At 37.9% G+C, this 18,524-nt stretch overlaps 1 protein-coding gene across 1 annotated transcript in view; it reads left to right on the top strand.

Moving 5' to 3' along the window:
- The window catches only part of CEP135 (centrosomal protein 135), an 82,781-nt gene extending 78,823 nt beyond the window's left edge, over positions 1-3,958 (top strand). Inside the window, exon 26 of the mRNA XM_082838891.1 lies at positions 3,912-3,958. The gene's annotated coding sequence lies outside the window, so the exon portion shown is untranslated. The remainder of the gene's footprint in view (positions 1-3,911) is intronic.
- Positions 3,959-18,524: the final 14,566 nt, after the last annotated feature.

Consider the following 18,524-nt stretch of genomic DNA (forward strand, 5'->3'; position numbering starts at 1 on the left):
TAGATGACTGAAAAGTGCAGGCTTATTGACAGAAATAGTAAAGTCAGTCCTTTTAAAAATTATTCATTTTTTGGCTTCTCTCAATAGAATTTTATAGGAGATAATTAAGCATTTCCTTGGTGACTTCAGAATCCTCATAAGAGTATTAGCTATGTTCTATTCTTTAATATACTGATGCCCCAGGGTTTATTGGTATTTGTAGGGCCTATGTTTAAATGATTCCTGATTGCTGTGCTTTTTGCTTTTGTGTTTGTTTATTTGACTAAAACATTTGACTTCCTCTTTCACTTGGAGGACCACTTCCTAGTGCTGGCAGCAGTCACTTTGTCCTCACAACTTCTAAGCTGCTGCATTAATTTGAATGTGATTAGATGGAGGTTCTGCTTCTCATTATAAAGCCTCTTGGCAGTTGTGACACAAGCATTTTTTTCATGCTTGATTCACAGCTGCATTTTAGATCAAGGGTTGGTAAACTAGGCCCCTATAGGCCAAATCCACACCACTGCCTAATTTTGTAAATTAAGCTTTATTAAGCCACACCGATTTGTTTACATATTGTCTCAGACTGCTTTTCTGCAGTGGCAGAATTAGGTAGTTGTGACAGAGACCCTGTGGCCCACAAATCTGAAATATTTATTTACTAACTGGCCTTTCATGTCACATAGCCCCTGGAAAACTTATCTGTATACTTGTGAGATAATATGAGTGAAAAAGCAAGTAATTCCTTAGTTTATGAAAAGAGGCTTGACTCCCAGGGACCCCCAAACTATACTTTAAGAACCACTGGGGGCTTCCCTGGTGGCACAGTGGTTGAGAGTCCGCCTGCCGATGCAGTGGACACGGGTTCGTGCCCCGGTCCGGGAAGATCCCACATGCCGCAGAGCGGCTGGGCCCGTGAACCATGGCCGCTGAGCCTGCACGTCCGGAGCCTGTGCTCCGCAACGGGAGAGGCCCCAACAGTGAGAGGCCCGCATACCGCAAAAAAAAAAAAAGAACCACTGATCTAGAACATAGTGCTTTCCAGCAATCTCTAAAGCTATAATGAATTAGAAAACTTTTTAAAATTATGATAAAATATATATAACATGAACTTTGCCTACTTTTTTTTTTAAGATATTTTTGATGTGTACCATTTTTAAAGTCTTTATTGAATTTGTTACAATATTGCTTCAGTTTTATGTTTTGTTTTGTTTTTTTTCTGGCCAGGAGGGATGTGGGATCTTATTTCCCTGACCTGGGATCGAACCCACACCCCCTGCATTGGAAGGCAAAGTCTTAACCACTGGACAACCAGGGAAGTCCCTCAACTCTGCCTTCTTAACTGTTTTGTAAAGTGTACAACTCAGTGGCATTAAATTCACAATGTTGTACAACCATCACCACTATTTCCAGAATTTTTTATCACCCCGACAGAAGCTCTGTATCTATTAAGCAATAACTCTCCAGTCCCCTGTCTTCACTTCCCTGCCCCTGATAACCTCTAATCTACTTTCTATCTCTATAAATTAGCCTACTCTAGATTTTCATATAAGTGAATTTATACAATACTTGTCTTTTTGCATCTAGCTTACTTCATTTAGAATAATGTCTTCAGGGTTCATCTGTGTTGTAGCATGTATCAGAACTTCATTCCTTTTCATCCCTGAATGATATTCCTTTGTGTTTATACCACATTTTGTTCTTTTGCTCATCAGTTGATGGACACCTGGGTTGTTTTCATCTCTTAGCTATTGTGAATAATGCTGCTGTGAACATTGGTGTACAAGTATCTGTTTTAGTCTGTTTTAATATCTTTTGGGAGTACCTAGAGTTGCTGGGTCATAAGGTAATTCCATGTTTAACTTTTTGAATACCTGCCAAACTTTTTCCACATAACTGTACCATTCTCACCAGCAGTCTAAGAGTTCCAGTTTTCCAAGTCCTTATCAACACTTGTTATTTTCCATTTTTTTATTATAGCCATTCTAGTAGATGTAGATTAGAAAATGTCTACAACCATTAACAAATTCCCAGAGTATCCTAATGATGTTGTTAATTGGTAGCACATTTCCATTCATATTTTCTAACGTTGTCACCAAAACTAATTTTAAGGGATTTCCCCATAAGTACCCAGAAATGAATATGAAATATTCATATCAAGTCGTATTTACAGTGTCTCTAATAGTTAACATATATAATCCAGTTTTGCTTTTACTATTTTGATTATTGCATCTAAAAAATGCTCACTGAGAAAACATAAAATACAAAAGTAGAAAGAAGATAACCAAAATCACTTCTTTTTATATTTTTTTTATTGGAGTAAAATATACATAATGTCAAATTTATCATTTTAACCATTTTTAAGTGTACATTTCTCTGGCAGTTAGTACATTCACACTCTTGTGCAAAAATCATCTCTACCATCAATCTCCAGAACTTTTTCATCTTCCCCAGCTAAAACTCTGTACCCATTAAACACTAACTCCCCATTCTCCCTTTCCCCTAACCTCTTGCAATCACCGTGACAATTTCTGTCTCTATGAATTTGACTATTCTTTGTACCTTAAGTAAGTGGAATCATGCAGCATTTGTGTTTTTGTGACTGACTTATTTCACTTACTATAATGTTTTCAAGTTTTATCCATGAGGGAGGGAGTATGTGTCAGAATTCCCTTCCTTTTTGAGGCCGAATATTATTCCATACTATGTATATAGCACACTTTGTTTATCCATTCATCACTTGGCTTGCTTCCATCTTTTGGCTATTGTGAAAATGCTGCTGTGAACATGGATGTACAAATCAAAATCACTTTTAATCCTACAACCCAGAGAAAATAGCAATTAGCCATTTGGTACACTCCCTTCTTTTTAAAAAGAAAAAAAAAGGTTTATTTACTTTTTTTAAACTTTATTTATTTATTTATTTTGGCCGTGACACGCGACATGCAGAATCTTTGCAGGATCTTAGTTCCCCAACAAGGGGTCAAATCCGTGACCCCTGCATTGGGAGGGGAGCATGGAGTCTTAACCACTGGACCACCAGGGAAGCCCCTACTCCTTTCTTATGTTTAATTTGTAATAAATATACACACAAGCATAGACATACATGTATAATTCTAATAGAAATCATACTCAAAATAGTTTTTATCAGTTTTTTTGTTTTGTTCTGTTCTGTGGGGTTTTCCCCTTAATATAGTTGCATATATTTATTCTTATCATTAAAAGCATTTTCAAAAATGCCATTTTAAAATAGTGATTTAACAGTTGATCACATGGATATTCCATAAATTATTTAATCATTCTCCTCTTATGGAACATATATCGATAGTTTGTTTCCAGCTTTTTTTTTCTTATAAACAATGTTTTACATCAGTATTTGACAACCTGCCTGATAATTTCTTCTTAAGTATGTCTTCCTCAATATAGAAAAAAATAATTACTTTCTCAGTGTTTCCATTGTGTGATTTTTTTTATTTTAATGTCTGTGTTTTTTAATTGGGAGGGTGGTTAGATAGCACGTAAGGTCAAAATACTTGGAAAAATATTTGACTATCCTTAACATGCTATTTTAAGACTCAGACAACATAATTTACAGTACTTGTTTGTAATTTTATGAAACCTATACATCATAGTATCCCTTCTTTTGAACGATTTTTCTCAATTAACATTCTATGTTACCCCATTCTTTTCACTGTGTATCATTCTTTCAGTACTCTTATATTTTGAAGTGCTTTTGTATAATAGTTTAAAGGGAATATCTTTTTGAAATATAGAACAATACTTCTTGACTATTAACTATAATTTGTGGGCAAAGATTTTATTAGAGATTATAATTTCAGTTAAAACATTACTGAATTGCAATTTTTCATGAAAGTACTGAGTAATTTTATCATTTTTTTCTTAATCCACCTTTCCCCTCCCCGCTTTTTCAGAATGATGGCTTTCATGAGTTGGCTATATGGATTTTTTTAAAGGACAGACAGTAATGAAATATTTGAAGCACTTGTTCCTGAAAATTATGAACATTGACACAAATTCTACCTCTGTCAACTTTTATTTAAATCAGTGAATATTTATGTAAAAATTTGGTTTAAAAGAGCTATATCCATGTGTATATTTTCATATATATGACAGAACAGAATATGTATGGATAGTGCTAATGTTATATCTGTATTTTTATTATTCCTGACTTAAATTACTTCTCAAAGTGTGTTTATACTGTGAATTAATATGATGTATTATTCACATTATGCTTTAATAATTTTTTTCTTAATGAACCATGATATATGTATATAAATATTCTCATTTCCATGCCTGTGTTTATAACCCATATCTTTAATACATTCACAAGGGATGATCAACTTTGATGCTATGCTGTCATGTTTAACTTTTTTCTTCTAAATGTAAAATTAATTATGTACCAATATGCTGTCTATCATTGAGGGGACTATATTCAGGTCTATTCTTATAATAGCAAAGGTCTTGATAAAATAATGGTTGCCATATATAATTTGTTATTGCCAACTAGAAGAACTGTGATAGAAAAGATACATTCATATATTATATACAATATACTATTTTGGCTACCACATGGACTCTTCACATAATATAAACGCTATCAAAATTAAACTAAAAGCTGTATTTAGAATTTTGTAAAACGATAGAACAGAAATTTGGGATACTTTTCAGTAAATAAAATTTATCACTGTACGAATCTAAAATTTTGAATACAAAAATATCAATATATAGGGTAAATACAGTAAAACATTTTGTTAAAATTCCATTATACATTCAATAATATCCAGTTTTTTGCTTCTAAACCTGTGTGTTGTAATTTATCAGTCTTCCAGAATAGTATGTAAACACTGACCTGTTGTGGCATATTAGATAGAAAACAGCTTTTTACAGTGAATTTTCAAAGTTGTAACTTTAAAGGATTTAGATATATACAGATATTAATAAAAGAACAAAAGTACAAAATAGATTGTCATACAAAAACTAATCGTGTTTAAACCATACATTTGAAGAAAATCCTGTTCTTAATAGATTTCATTATGATCGAAAAAGAACTTAAAAACTAGCATTGGAAAATGGAAGACCAATTATTTATGATACATTTTATTTCCTCCTGTGGTTTAATAAAGTGGAGCTTATGTGTGAGTGTTTGTGTGTACCTGGGGGTGGACAGCACTCAAAACTAATATTCCTTATATGTTCTCATTATGCCCTTTGCAGTAATTGTGTATTTGGGGTGATGTGGCTTACTTTTTCACCATCTATGTAATTTTATGTATTCTATCTCCTGTGTGTGAATTCATGTATTACAGCAAAATACAATAGAAATGGGACTATTTACAATGTCATATGGAAAATCTTTTAATAAATATATGTAAATAAAATTTTAAAATTTGTCCCCACCTTTTCCCCAAAACAACAGCAAGGCATATTTTGTTCAATATTTTATTTTTAATGTTTCTATAATTTAAAAATGTATAGTTTGCCATAATTGTTATTTTCATAACCATGATACAATTTTTTAAAGTAGTTTTATCTTGAAATACTGAATGTTCTGACCTTTTATAGATGTTTTTAATTTGTTTTAAATAATTTTAAATTATGGAGCTTGACATAGATTTTCCAATAAACTTTCCAGTCCATTTATTTTCTCTTTCTTACAAATAATTTTGTATAATGGTAGCAATATTCTTAATTCTAAAGTTAAGTGTAATTTATTCAAATCAAATTTTATCATGGTGGGATATGGAGAAGTCTCTGAACTCAGATTCCAGGCACTTTCTTTTTTTTTTTTTTTAACATCTTTATAGGAGTATAATTGCATTACAATGTTGTGTTAGTTTCTGCTGAATAACAAAGTGAATCAGCTAAACGTGTACATATATCCCCATATCCCCTCCCTCTGCGTCTCCCTCCCACCCTCCCTATCCCACCCCTCTGGTGGTCACAAACCATGGAGCTGATCTCCCGGTGCTATGCGGCTGCTTCCCACTAGCTCTCTGTTTTACGTTTGGTAGTGTATATATGTCCATGCCACTCTCTCACTTCGTCCCAGCTTACCCTTCCCCCTCCCCGTGTCCTCAAGTCCATTCTCTACATCTGCGTCTGTATTCCTGTCCTGCCCCTAGGTTCGTCAGAACCATTTCTTTTTTTCAGATTCCATATATATGTGTTAGCATACGGTATTTATTTTTCTCTTTCTGACTTACTTCACTCTGTATGACAGACTCTAGATCCATCCACCTCACTACAAATAACTCAATTTCGTTTCTTTTTATGGCTGAGTAATATTCCATTGTATATATGTGCCATGTCTTCTTTATCCATTCGTCTGTCAGTGGACATTTAGGTTGCTTCCATGTCCTGGCTATTGTAAATAGAGCTGCAGTGAACATTGTGGTACGTGACTCCTTTTGAATTATGGTTTTCTCAGGGTATATGCTGAGTAGTGGGATTGTTGGGTTGTATGGAAGTTCTATTTTTAGTTTTTTAAGGAACCTCCATACTGTTCTCCATAGTGGCTGTATCAATTTACATTCCCACCAACAGTGCAAGAGGGTTCCCTTTTCTCCACACCCTCTCCAGCATTTATTGTTTGTAGATTTTTTGATGATGGCCAACTGGCACAAAAACAGAAATACAGATCAATGGAACAAGATAGGAAGCCCCAGAGATAAACCCACACACATATGGTCACCTTATCTTTGATAAAGGAGGCAAGAATATACAATGGAGAAAAAACAGCCTCTTCAATAAGTGGTGCTGGGAAAACTGGACAGCTACATGTAAAAGAATGAAATTAGAACACTCCCTAACACACACAAAAATAAACTCAAAATGGATTAAAGACCCAAATGAAGGCCAGACACTAGAAAACTCTTAGAGGAAATCATAGGCAGAACACTCTATGAGATAAATCACAGCAAGATCCTGTTTGACCCACCTCCCAGAGAAATGGAAATCAAAACAAAAATAGACAAATGGGACCTAATGAAACTTCAAAGCTTTTGCACAGCAAAGGAAACCATAAACAAGATGAAAAGACAACCCTCAGAATGGGAGAAAATACTTGCAAATGAAGCAACTGACAAAGGATTAATCTCTAAAATTTACAAGCAGTTTGTGCAGCTCAATATCAGGAAAACAAATAACCCAATCCAGAAATGGGCAGAAGACCTAAATAGACATTTCTCCAAAGAAGATATACAGACTGCCAACAAACACATGAAAGGTTGCTCAACATCACTAATCGTTAGAGAAATGCAAGTGAAGACTACAATGTGGTATCACCTCACACCAGTCAGAATGGCCATCATCAAAAAATACCTCCCATTTTAAAACCCTCTCGAACCATACCATTCCATTTTTCATACTCTTTGTAGCAAAAGTTCCTTGAAAGGAGTTATCCATACTCACTTCATGCCACCCTTCCTTCTTGAACTGTCTAATCACCTAATCACAATTTATTCCCATTACTCCAGTCAGACCATTCTTATCAAGGCACCAACAACCCCCATGTGTTGTTTATTTCCATTATTACCTTTTTCATACCTAATCTTTCCACTTAGTGCTTTTTCGTTACGTTTGATACTGCTCCTATTTTTCTTTGATGAAGGATTAGGTACAGATTATATAGCTTTAAAATAGTGCATTTGAAGATAAGATTGAGGACTTCTTCCAGAGGACATCAGAAAAAGAGATCGAAAATGTAAAAGAAAGGATGAGCATCATAGAGGATATGTGTAGGAGTGCCAACATCCAGGTAATATTGAGCCTTAGAAATGAGAAATATTAGACAGGAGTGTAGAAAATAGTTTAAGAAATAATGGAGATAAATGTCCCCAAATTAAGCATACTTTAATAAAGTCTGAGGTCTTTATTAAAAGGGCTCAGAGAAAGCCAAGTAGGAGAGAAGGAAAAACCCACATTTAGACACAATATTGAAGACAGGAGAGAAATTATAAAAGCTTCAGAGAGAAAACAGCTCACCTAAAAAGGAACAAGGGTCAGATTTACATCTGTTGTGCACTGAATGTGTCTCCCAAAATTGCTATGTGGAAACCCTATTTTCTAATGTGATGATATTAGGAGGTGGGGCCTTTGGGAGGTAATTAGGTCATGAGGGTGGAGCCCTCATGAATGGAATTAGTACCCTTGTAAAAGGAATCCCAGAAAGCTCTTACACTCTCTGCTGTATGAGGGTACAATAATAAGTCAGCAGTCTATAACCCAGAAAAGGGCTCTCACCAGAACCTGACCATGCTGGCACCCTTATCTCTGACTTCTAGCCTCCAAAACCATGAGAAATTTTTATTGTTTACCAATCTATGGTAAATTATTATAGCAATTCCAACAGACTGAGACAACATCAACCTTCTCAATAATTACACTGGAAACGAGCAACATAGTATTTTCAGAACATTGAAAGAAATGAATTTTGAACCTATTTTATAACTATGCTGTCATTCAAATCTGAAGGTGTAATAAAAATGTTCTTAGGCATACAAAGTCTCAGAATGTCAAGTGAAGATCAACATTGAAAAAACTTGAAGGAAGTAATCAATTAGAGAAGTAGGTATAGAAGATGCTGCAAGAGATATGATAATTAAAGATAATCAAATAGCTTGGTAAAGCATATTAAGAAGAGGAGGGACCAAAAAAAGAAACAAAATATATCTATAAAAATTAAGACCAAAAATTTTAGAATCTGGATAATACCAACATGCTAGATAGTGGGGAGGAGGACAGAAAGAGAAGAAAGGCACATGAGGTAAAATACCTGTCAGGAGAACATACAAATCTCGATATTTCAGAAATCAACAAGGAGGGGTAACACAAACAGGTGTCTTAAGAGCAACTAGCAAAATGATATAACAGTAAACACATAGAACCTTATTCTTACCAGGCACTTTCTCAAGAGTTTTATATATATTAATTAATTCCCACAACAACCATATTCTCCTTTATTCTCATTTTACAGATGAGAGCACAGGAAAGACTTGCCCATGACCACTTAACTAATAATGATGAAGTCATTTTGGGATGCTTTCAAAAGTGATTTAATATTTTAACCAGCAGAAGAACACTTGACCTCTGCAGTGGAAAGCAGGAGAAGAGAAAAAAAATCAAAACAAAAAAACGAAATTGAAGTACAGTAGATGGAAAATATGAAACAAAATGGCAGAAATAAATCCTTATGCAAGAGTAACCACAATAAATTGTAAATTGATGGATAAAATCCATCAATAAAAAGAAAGAATCAGGGGCTTCCCTGGTGATGCAGTGGTTAAGAATCCACCTGCCAGTGCAGGGGACATGGGTTCGATCCCTGGTCCGGGAAGATGCCACATGCTGCGGAGCAACTAAGCCTGTGAGCCACAACTACTGAGCCTGTGCTCTAGAGCCAGTGAGCCACAACTACTGAGCCCACGACCACAACTACTGAAGCCTGCGTGCCTACAACCTGTGCTCCACAGCAAGAGAAGCCCCCACAATGAGAAGCCGACGCGCTGCAACGAAGAGCAGCCCCCACTTGCAGCAACTAGAGAAAGCCCACGCATGGCAACGAAGACCCAATGCAGCCAAAAATAAATAAATAAATAAATTTATTTTTTAAAAAAGAATCAGATTTAAAAGACAGGGGACTTCCCTGGTGGCGCGGTGGTTAAGAATCCGCCTGCCAATGCAGGAGACATGGGTTTGAGCCCTCGTCCAAGAAGATCCCACCTGCCATCTAGCAACTAAGCCTGTGTGCCACAACTACTGAGCCTGCACCCTAGAGCCTGCGAGCCACAACTACTGAGCCTGTATGCCACAACTACTGAAGCCCGCGTGCCTAGAGCCTGTGCTCCGCAACAATAGAAGCCACTGCAATGAGAAGCCTGCGCACTGCAACGAATAGTAGCCCCCACTCACCACAACTAGAGAAAGCCCACGCGCAGCAACGAAGACCTAACACAGCCAAAAATAAATACTAAAAAATAAATAAATTTATTAAAACAAAAGACAGTATGTGAGTTACAAGAGAGATATGCTTTTTAAAATTTGAAAATAGAAGGAAAGAAAAAGATTCACCAGGCAAATGGGAACCAAAAGAAAGCTGGAGTACTAACCTTATTATCGAAAAAGATAGAATCTTGGGGTGGAAAAAAAGTGTGATATAGTGGTGAACAACAAGAAGAATAACAAGTACAATAGAACAAGAAGATATAGCCAACATAAACATATGGCTATATATGTACATACATGTATAAAACTCCACACCCTATAAACTGAGAATACATGTTTTTCAAGCATATCTCTTACATTTGAAAAAGTAGACCATATAGTAGCCCTTAAAGGAAGCCTCAGATTCAAAAGAATTATATAAATCATTTCTCTGGCCATAATGCATAAAATTAGAAAATAATTTTTCAAAAGGATAGAAAAAACTTCAATATGTCTGGAAATTAAAAATGTCTTTCTAAATTACCCTTTGTTAAAGATGAAAATCATAAAGAAAGTAAAATAATTTAGGCTGATAATCAAGTAATAAACCATTAAAATCAAAATTGTGGGACACAGCTAAAGATGAGTAATTAGAGGAAAACCTGTAATTTTAAATATGTTAATCAGGAAATAAAACCTCACAAATGAGCAAGCATTTAAATCAAGAGATTGGAAAAAAGTAACAGTAACCCCTGCTCCTCCTCCGCCAAAAATAACAGAAATAATAAAGGACAAAAACAATGAGTTGGAGAACAATAATATCAGCCACAAAAATCGAGATTTACAAAATTAAGAGCTGGATCTATGAAAGGACTGATTAATGAACTTTACTTGAAACAAGGCAAATATATAGTCAAAACACAGAAGGGGGAAATAACTACAAATATTTTAGATATTAAGAAAATAAAAGTATGAAGAGTGGACATATGCTAATATATGAAATGGATAAATGCAATGAAAACTAAAAATGCTGAAACTTGGTACAAGAAATAAAATAGAACTCAACGAGAACAATATGTACTAAAGAAATTGAGAGACAGTCAAATATAATGGTTGGGATTTTATTTTACCTTAGTTGCAAGCTAATAAGTTAACCTATTACTGTTTCCTAGATGCAGGAATAAAATAGGAGACTCCTGGATCAGAGACAGAGGCCTTTATTACTCATGGCACAGCAAGCAGCATAAGCACCATGTTTGCACTGGTTCTCCTTACCTCCTCAATCCCCACAGGGGCAGTGTGGAGGGGCCCAGATGAATACTAAGCATGCAGAGGTTCACGTAGCAGCCTAGAGCACTGAACTTAGTTAATCCATCTCTTTCATAGCAAGCAATTAGTAAGCCTGCTCTTTGTCCCAGAAGGATGCATCACTTCATCCCCCAAGGTTGCTCACTGCAAACACAATGCTGAGAAATGGCCTGGATGAAGATCAGGGCCTTGCATTCTTTGCATACCCACAACAAGAATGTACAGGGCGGGGCTTCCCTGGTGGTGCAGTGGTTAAGAATCCGCCTGCCAATGCAGGAGACACGGGTTTGAGCCCTGGTCCAGGAAGATCCCACATGCTGCGGAGCAACTAAGCCCGTGCACCACAACTACTGAGCCTGCGCTCTACAGCCCCCGAGCCACAACTACCGAGCCCACGTGACACAACCACTGAAGTCCGCACACCTAGAGCCTGTGCCAACAAGAGAAGCCACCACAATGAGAAGCCCGCACACCACAACGAAGGGTAGCCCCCGCTCACCGCTACCAGAGAAAAGCCCGCGTGCAGCAACGAAGACCCAATGCAGCCAAAAATAAATAAATTTTCATAAAGAAAGAATGTACAGGGATACTCAGGGGTGTATGGCACATTGCCTCTCCCAAGGATATTCTATCCCTTGATCTTAATACATTCTTGGCCGAAGTTGAGTATGCCACTCCATTGACCACCTGCTGAAAATGCCCAACAGAGGCTGGGACCAAACCTGTTCAATGTGTCTCATATAGCATTAATTAAGGCTAATATCAGTAAGATCCCAAAAGCAGAAGGAAGAGGCTAACCAGCAGTACTGATCTCGATTGTGCCTTCCAGGATCCCAGACGTAGCCCGCTATAGTTATCATGGGGAGCAGAGGGTGTTATTTTAGACATGAAGGATGTGGTCTAAAGTCATTCTGTTATCCATTATGACTCATGCAATTTAGATTGACTGGTTAATCTCTGGTGTCATTGCCAATGGGGCAATAGATGAGCAAAAAAGCAACCCTCATCCACAATGGAGAGTCCATGGCCATCTCTCCCCCACATACAAACAGATAGCCCAAAGGTCACAAGTCACTCCAGTTTGGGGTTTGTGGTTAAACTTGATTGGGATCATCATCGCACTGGTTTGGTTGAGAAACCTGGGCTATGTCACTGGGTAGTGATAGCCTTGAGAGTTGTACATGGCATAAGCTGCTCAGCACTCAGGAGAAGCATATGAATTTGTATCGATCAGATTTTTAAAAGATTGTGTTGGTGTGTGTGTTTGTACATGTACAAGGCGGAGTCCATGCCTGGGAGCTTCCATCGATGGCATTGGGCGAAGCAAAATAAATGGTTCAAGAGTGGATGAGTTTTTCTGTTTTCACAGCCTGTGGACAGGGGTGACAGACACAGCAGCAGGTCAGATTGCCAGCCACTGCAGTTTCTTGCTTCAGGCAGACCATATGATTTTTTGCAGGCTGCAATGTAGGCTTTTTGTAGGGGACAAAGAGAGCATTCATTGCTATTGGTTTGGGCCCCGCTCAAAAAATGCTGATTTGTGGGTTAGCTGATATAAAGGACCAAATAGAAAGCCCAAGTGGGCACATACTCTCTCCAGTTCCCCAAAAGTCCAACAAGAAGCTAAACCTCAAAGGTTTGGTTGGAGGAAGACGGTAGGTGGAGCAGATATACAGCACTTTTTCCTGGGGTGCCAGAGAAATAGAGGGTTGTGAATCTGCCCATTTAAGTCCAAGAAACTTCACTTGGAAAGCCAGCCTCTGAATTTTGTTAGGGTTTATCAGCCACCCCGCTAGTGTAGGTGTGATAGGGGCCTTGAGATGGAGGCTTCTGACTTGCCAACCAATAGGATGTCATCTATAGGGTGAAAACTTTGAAATCAGAGGGTGAAGGCACACCCACTAGTGACAAATGGCAGGGAGTTCATCTCACAAGCATGTCTCTACTTTCTATACTTCCCTGATTGGGATAATCCCCTCTGATACTTACAGGATGGGAGTATAAGCCTATAGCACCTCAATTCCTACTATTTATTCAGATGTACAGGCAACAGCAGCACATTGAATTAGTTCCACCCATATGGTCAAATTAGCTTCTCTTCCCCATTCAGAACCCTGTCCTAATCCCATCAATTAAATTTGAGCATCAATGGACCAGGTAGGATGGTGACTTGGGTGCCTATATCCAAGGAAGCCATAGAAATTTGAGTCCCTCCCCTCCCTGAGGTTCCTAAGTATATTTGTACAGAGTGTGTATGGCCTTCAGTCCTCCTTTGGGACAAACCCAAACATTTGGTTTCTTAGAGTAACAAGACTTGCCTGAGGTCAGAAAAAAGAAGGAGGGGGAGATTGGAGGGCGCAGAGGGAGAGAGCAGCTCCTCCCTTTGGACAAAGAATGTCGCCTGCCATATCAGTAAGCTAAGGATGTTGTGGCCATCAAGCCATCAGTGACTGCACCCTGAGGGCATTTCAGGCTGGACAAAAGCAGGATCCTGGCCCTGGATAGCTAAGGTTCATATCAAAGGGATGATTTCAATGAGCCCAGACCCTTGCATCCTCCCATACCTAGAAAAGCACCAAATTCATTAACTTGAGAGGTCTGTTTTTCTTTAATTAACAGTAACATTTTGATGTTCCAACTACCTGGTTTTTGTTGCAAAGAAAACTGGCCCCTCCCTTATGTACCCGGGCCCCTGCCTTACCTCTTTGGAGCAGTCCCTCAGAGCTGAGAGGCTGTCTTCCAGGCTTAAGTCCTCAGTTTGGTCCACCAAATAAAACATAATTCCCAACTTTTAGGTTGTACCTCTTTTTTTTTTTCAGTTGACATCCCCAATAAGCAAAGCTTTGCACTGACTTCTAATTTCAAGTGGCTGAACCAAAGTTCTATGTCCTTATTGCTGACACCATTTATTTCAGCAGCCACAGCGTATTGCCTTTTGACTGGGGCTGTAGGGCTTGCTGCCCGTTGTCACGATGACATCTCTTTCCTGTCCCACCTCAGCAGAACACCATTCCAACAGCTTGTTTCAATCCCACCTCTCATTGCTCAGCTTCTAAATATTCACTAACAGGTAGGACAGTCCGGGACCCCTATTTCCTCGCCTTCACTCAACACTTGGGTGAGAGCGTTCACTACAATCATTTCCTGCGCAATCTTCTCCTGTCCCCTAACTTCATCCTTTCTCTTCAGAGAGCCATGTCTGTCAGCACCCATCCTTTTGTGGCCCAAACTGGAGAACCGTGAGTGGTCTGAGACTTGGTTCTGCTCACAGCCTGGTATGTAGCCTGCCACATGTTCATGAGCTCCAGCAGAGGACAACAGACTCCTGGGTCAGGGAGGAAGCTCTTTATCACTGCACAGCAAGCAGTGTGAGCTTTACACCAGTTCCTCCTGTCCCCATATCCCACAGGGGGCATTCAGGCAGACCTAGATGGATGCTGTACATGCAATGGGTTTATATCCCAACTGAGGAATTGGAATTTAGGAAACCTCAGTCTCAAATAAGGGGCTTCAAGCAAACCTGCACAACCTTTGCCCTGGAAGGAAATGTTATCTTTCTTATATTGGATGGAAAACAAAGCTGCCTTGTTCTCTGGGGTGACATTGTCTCTACCTCCCAAAGCTTTACAAGCATCCTTGAAAAGATTGTTCAGAACAAAAACTGTCCCTACCTCAGCGAAAAAAACATGCAGAAATGAGAGCTCTATGTAGAGTTGTCTCCAACATCTGTAATGTTATCTTTTTTTAATTCTGGTAAGATGTACATGAAATGTACCATTTTAACAATTTTTAAGTGTACAGTTCAGTGGCATTAAATACAGTCACAATGTTGTAGTACTATCACCACTATTCATTTCCAGAGCTGTAATATTATTTTTAATGCACCGCTGGTTTTGCATTTAATTTGAATTTTTTATCTGTGTTCATAGGTGGGACTGGCCCATAGTCATCTTTTGTGTGAAAGCAGTGTTGTCTAGCTTTGATGTCATAGTCAACCTTGCTTACCAGCACATTATTGATGAGGGGATTTTTGCAGAAACTAATGCCTGTGTCCGGTGATGTGTTATGTAAGTGAATATTAAAACACCTGCATTTGAGTAAATATCAACAACATTTTTTGCACTTCATGTATTTATTTGAAACTTCGTACATGTCATACTAAGGCATTTTAATATTTTGTTAGAGTGTGATAGGCATTATAACAGGCACCTTCGTGCAGGGGAACAGAACATCTATTACAACTATACCGTGTTTCACTGCCCTTTCCCTGGAAGAGCAGACTACACTTTCTGGCGGCACTTTTTTTCTTAGTCCTGTGGGTATTATTTCCTCTAGAATATATTCTTTGATTTTACCTGATAATCGGCAAGGTGAATCTTTGCAGGGGGCTCTTTTAGAAACTCCACAAGAAGGACCAGGTGTTGGACTACCATTACATTCACAAGAATGGTCAGTTACCCATTCTCTAGCTAGTGCTAACAAAAATTGCTTGTAAGTCATTTTATTCTGTGCATTAAGGCTACAATAAATTTTAAACGCATTGAATAAACTGCAATTACTCAAATAGAAACCCACTTTCTTATACCATTTTCGAGTTTTCCAGAGGATATTGAAGTTTGCCAGATATTGATAGGATCAATCAACTCCTTCCATATATTTATTATACTCTAATATACAAGTGGGCTTAGTTATCTGATGGCCAGTCCTCCTGTCTTCCTTTCCTGGAGATGCTATGGAGGTGTCATGAATAGTTGTCACCATGTGGACTAGCCTCTTGTCTTTCCACATGAGAAGAATCACTTCTCTCTTCCGTAAGAATGTCATTTCTCCCCTCTGTAGATTTTTAGATCTCTCCTTTAATTCGTTTGGTAGACCACTATTCTCTCTTATAATCCCACAAACTCTGGTTTTAGTTTTCAACAATATTTCAGATGTGGACACACTGTTGTAATAATTGTTTTGGTAACTATGGTGCCATGAACCAAGATAAGGTTGTAGGACTGATAATATTGTTTCTTACAGTTTCTTTCCTTCACCCGTGTAAATCTCAAGCTTGCATATATATCCAGTTCCACTTTCGCTAACCATCCTGGCCAAAGCTCCATGTTTTGTAGGTTTTCCAGGATTATAGGATTTTTAAAAAAATATTTATTTATTTGGCTGCGCCGGGTCTTAGTTGCAGCATGCAGGATCTTTGTTGGCATGTGTGGAATCTAGTTCCCCGATCAGGGATTGAATCCGGGCCCTCTGCGCTGTACCGTGGAGTCCACTGGACCACCACGGAAGTCCTCGAGATTATAGGTTTCGAATCTGAGTTGTCCTCTCCACTTTATCATTGCCTCATCAAGTGATAGCTCTTGTTTGAGTATATAGATCAATTGAAATTTTGGTAGAAAATAATCCAAAAGAGGTTTAACTTTTGAAATTCTGTCCACAGGAAGTGGAGTTTCCGAGTTATTGTTAAAGTGAAGAAATTATTTGTTTGAAACTTCTTCTCGTCATAATCTTTGGAAAGATAAGTGTTTCAAGTAAGGGATCAGTTGACCAATATTTTTCCAGTTTGACTTTCTTATTTTTTCCATCAAAATTATTAATCCAAGAAACTTCTTCATGTCACTGTTGGCTACATCAGTCCATTTTAAAGCCTTATCATACTTTTTATATGATTCTTCATTCTGTTGGCGATACAAGTTTGTTTGAGAAGCAACCAACTCAAAAAAGTCATTACCGGGACTTCCTTGGTGGCGCAGTGGTTAAGAATCCACCTGCCAATGCAGGGGACATGGATTTGAGCCCTGGTCCGGGAAGATCCCACATGAAGTGGCGCAACTAAGCCTGTGCTCCACAACTACTGAGCCTGCGCTCTACAGCCCTCAAGCGACAACAACTGAGCCCGTGAGCCGTAACTACTGAGGCCCAGGCGCCTAGAGCCCGTGCTCTGCAACAAGAGAAGCCACTGCAAGAAGACCATGCACCACAACTAACAGTAGCCCCCGTTCACTGCAACTAGAGAAACCCTGCGTGCAGCAATGAAGACCCAATGAAGCCAAAAAAAAAAGTCGTTACCCAAAATTAATTCTGTTATTTCACTAACACTTTGCGGGTTATTACATTCAGTAGTTACACCTGACACACCTGTAAAGTCTTCTACTTTTCGTGAAATGTTCAATCCATTCTTCTGTAGAAGCAAAGGAGCATTCTCCAGCACCATGAGTTTCATTTTCACTTTCTGTATCAGAATCAATCACTAACGTTTTTTGTCTTTCTGTTGGTCTAATATTCACATCGTCTGAAGAACTATCATCTTCTGAGACATTAGTATATATTGTCACTTGGACAATCAGAGAAAGTATCTGCATAAAATTCACTGAAAAATTCTTCACTCAAAATTTTATGGTGTCATTTTTGAAAATTTTATGGTAATAAACTTGCATTTATAATACACACAAGGTTGGAACAAAAACCTAACAGAGCAAAATATGAATGATAACGACAATCATAAGTTGTATAATGAACTCTTGATCAATTTTAAGCTCTAACAGCTTCACAAGGTGATGTTACTTAATCACTCTCTAAAATACGTATTGATACGTCTCTGGTCAATAACGTTCGGGTAACAAAAGACGTATTAATACGTCTCTGGCCAATAATGTCCTGGAGTGGGTAGTGAAATTTCTCTTTTCCCATGCCCTGGAACCCTTTGCCTTACATGGGAATTGTTGACTCCTTGAACGTTTGCTAGAGCTGACTCATGAAATTACCTGGGTAGGTGTCTTTTTTAGAAGAAAACATTTGACCACCTTTTTGATTTCTCCTATAATATTCATCTATTCTGATTTTCTTCCCCTTCTCAAATCACTTTTGGAAATTCAGTTTTTCTGGAAAATCTATTTCATCTAGATTTTTAAAAATCCATACCTTAATTGTTTCTCTTGTGAAACGCTTATTTTTTGTGTCTCTTCACTGACTGACCTTTTCCTAAGAATCAACATTTTATTTTGCTGATCACATCTACTGTTTGTTTTTATTTCATTACTTCTGCTTTCATTTCCTCTTTTCTGCTTTCTTTGCCTTTATGTGTTTTTATTCTTGAGTTATATACTTAGTTTACTTTTAATCTTTCTTAAATTTCCTCTAAGAACCTTGGGCTGTACCCCCAAAGGTATTTTGTCATTGCTTTCTAAATAGATTCCTTTTTCAGTTCTGGATTATTCATTAACTGGGGTCACTATATAATTCACCATCCAAACTGGGATACTTTCGTGAGTGAAATATGCATATTATGTCCAGACAAT

Source organism: Leucopleurus acutus (assembly GCF_964270905.1).
Source record: "Leucopleurus acutus genome assembly, chromosome: 4".
Taxonomy (NCBI): Eukaryota; Metazoa; Chordata; class Mammalia; order Artiodactyla; family Delphinidae; genus Leucopleurus; species Leucopleurus acutus.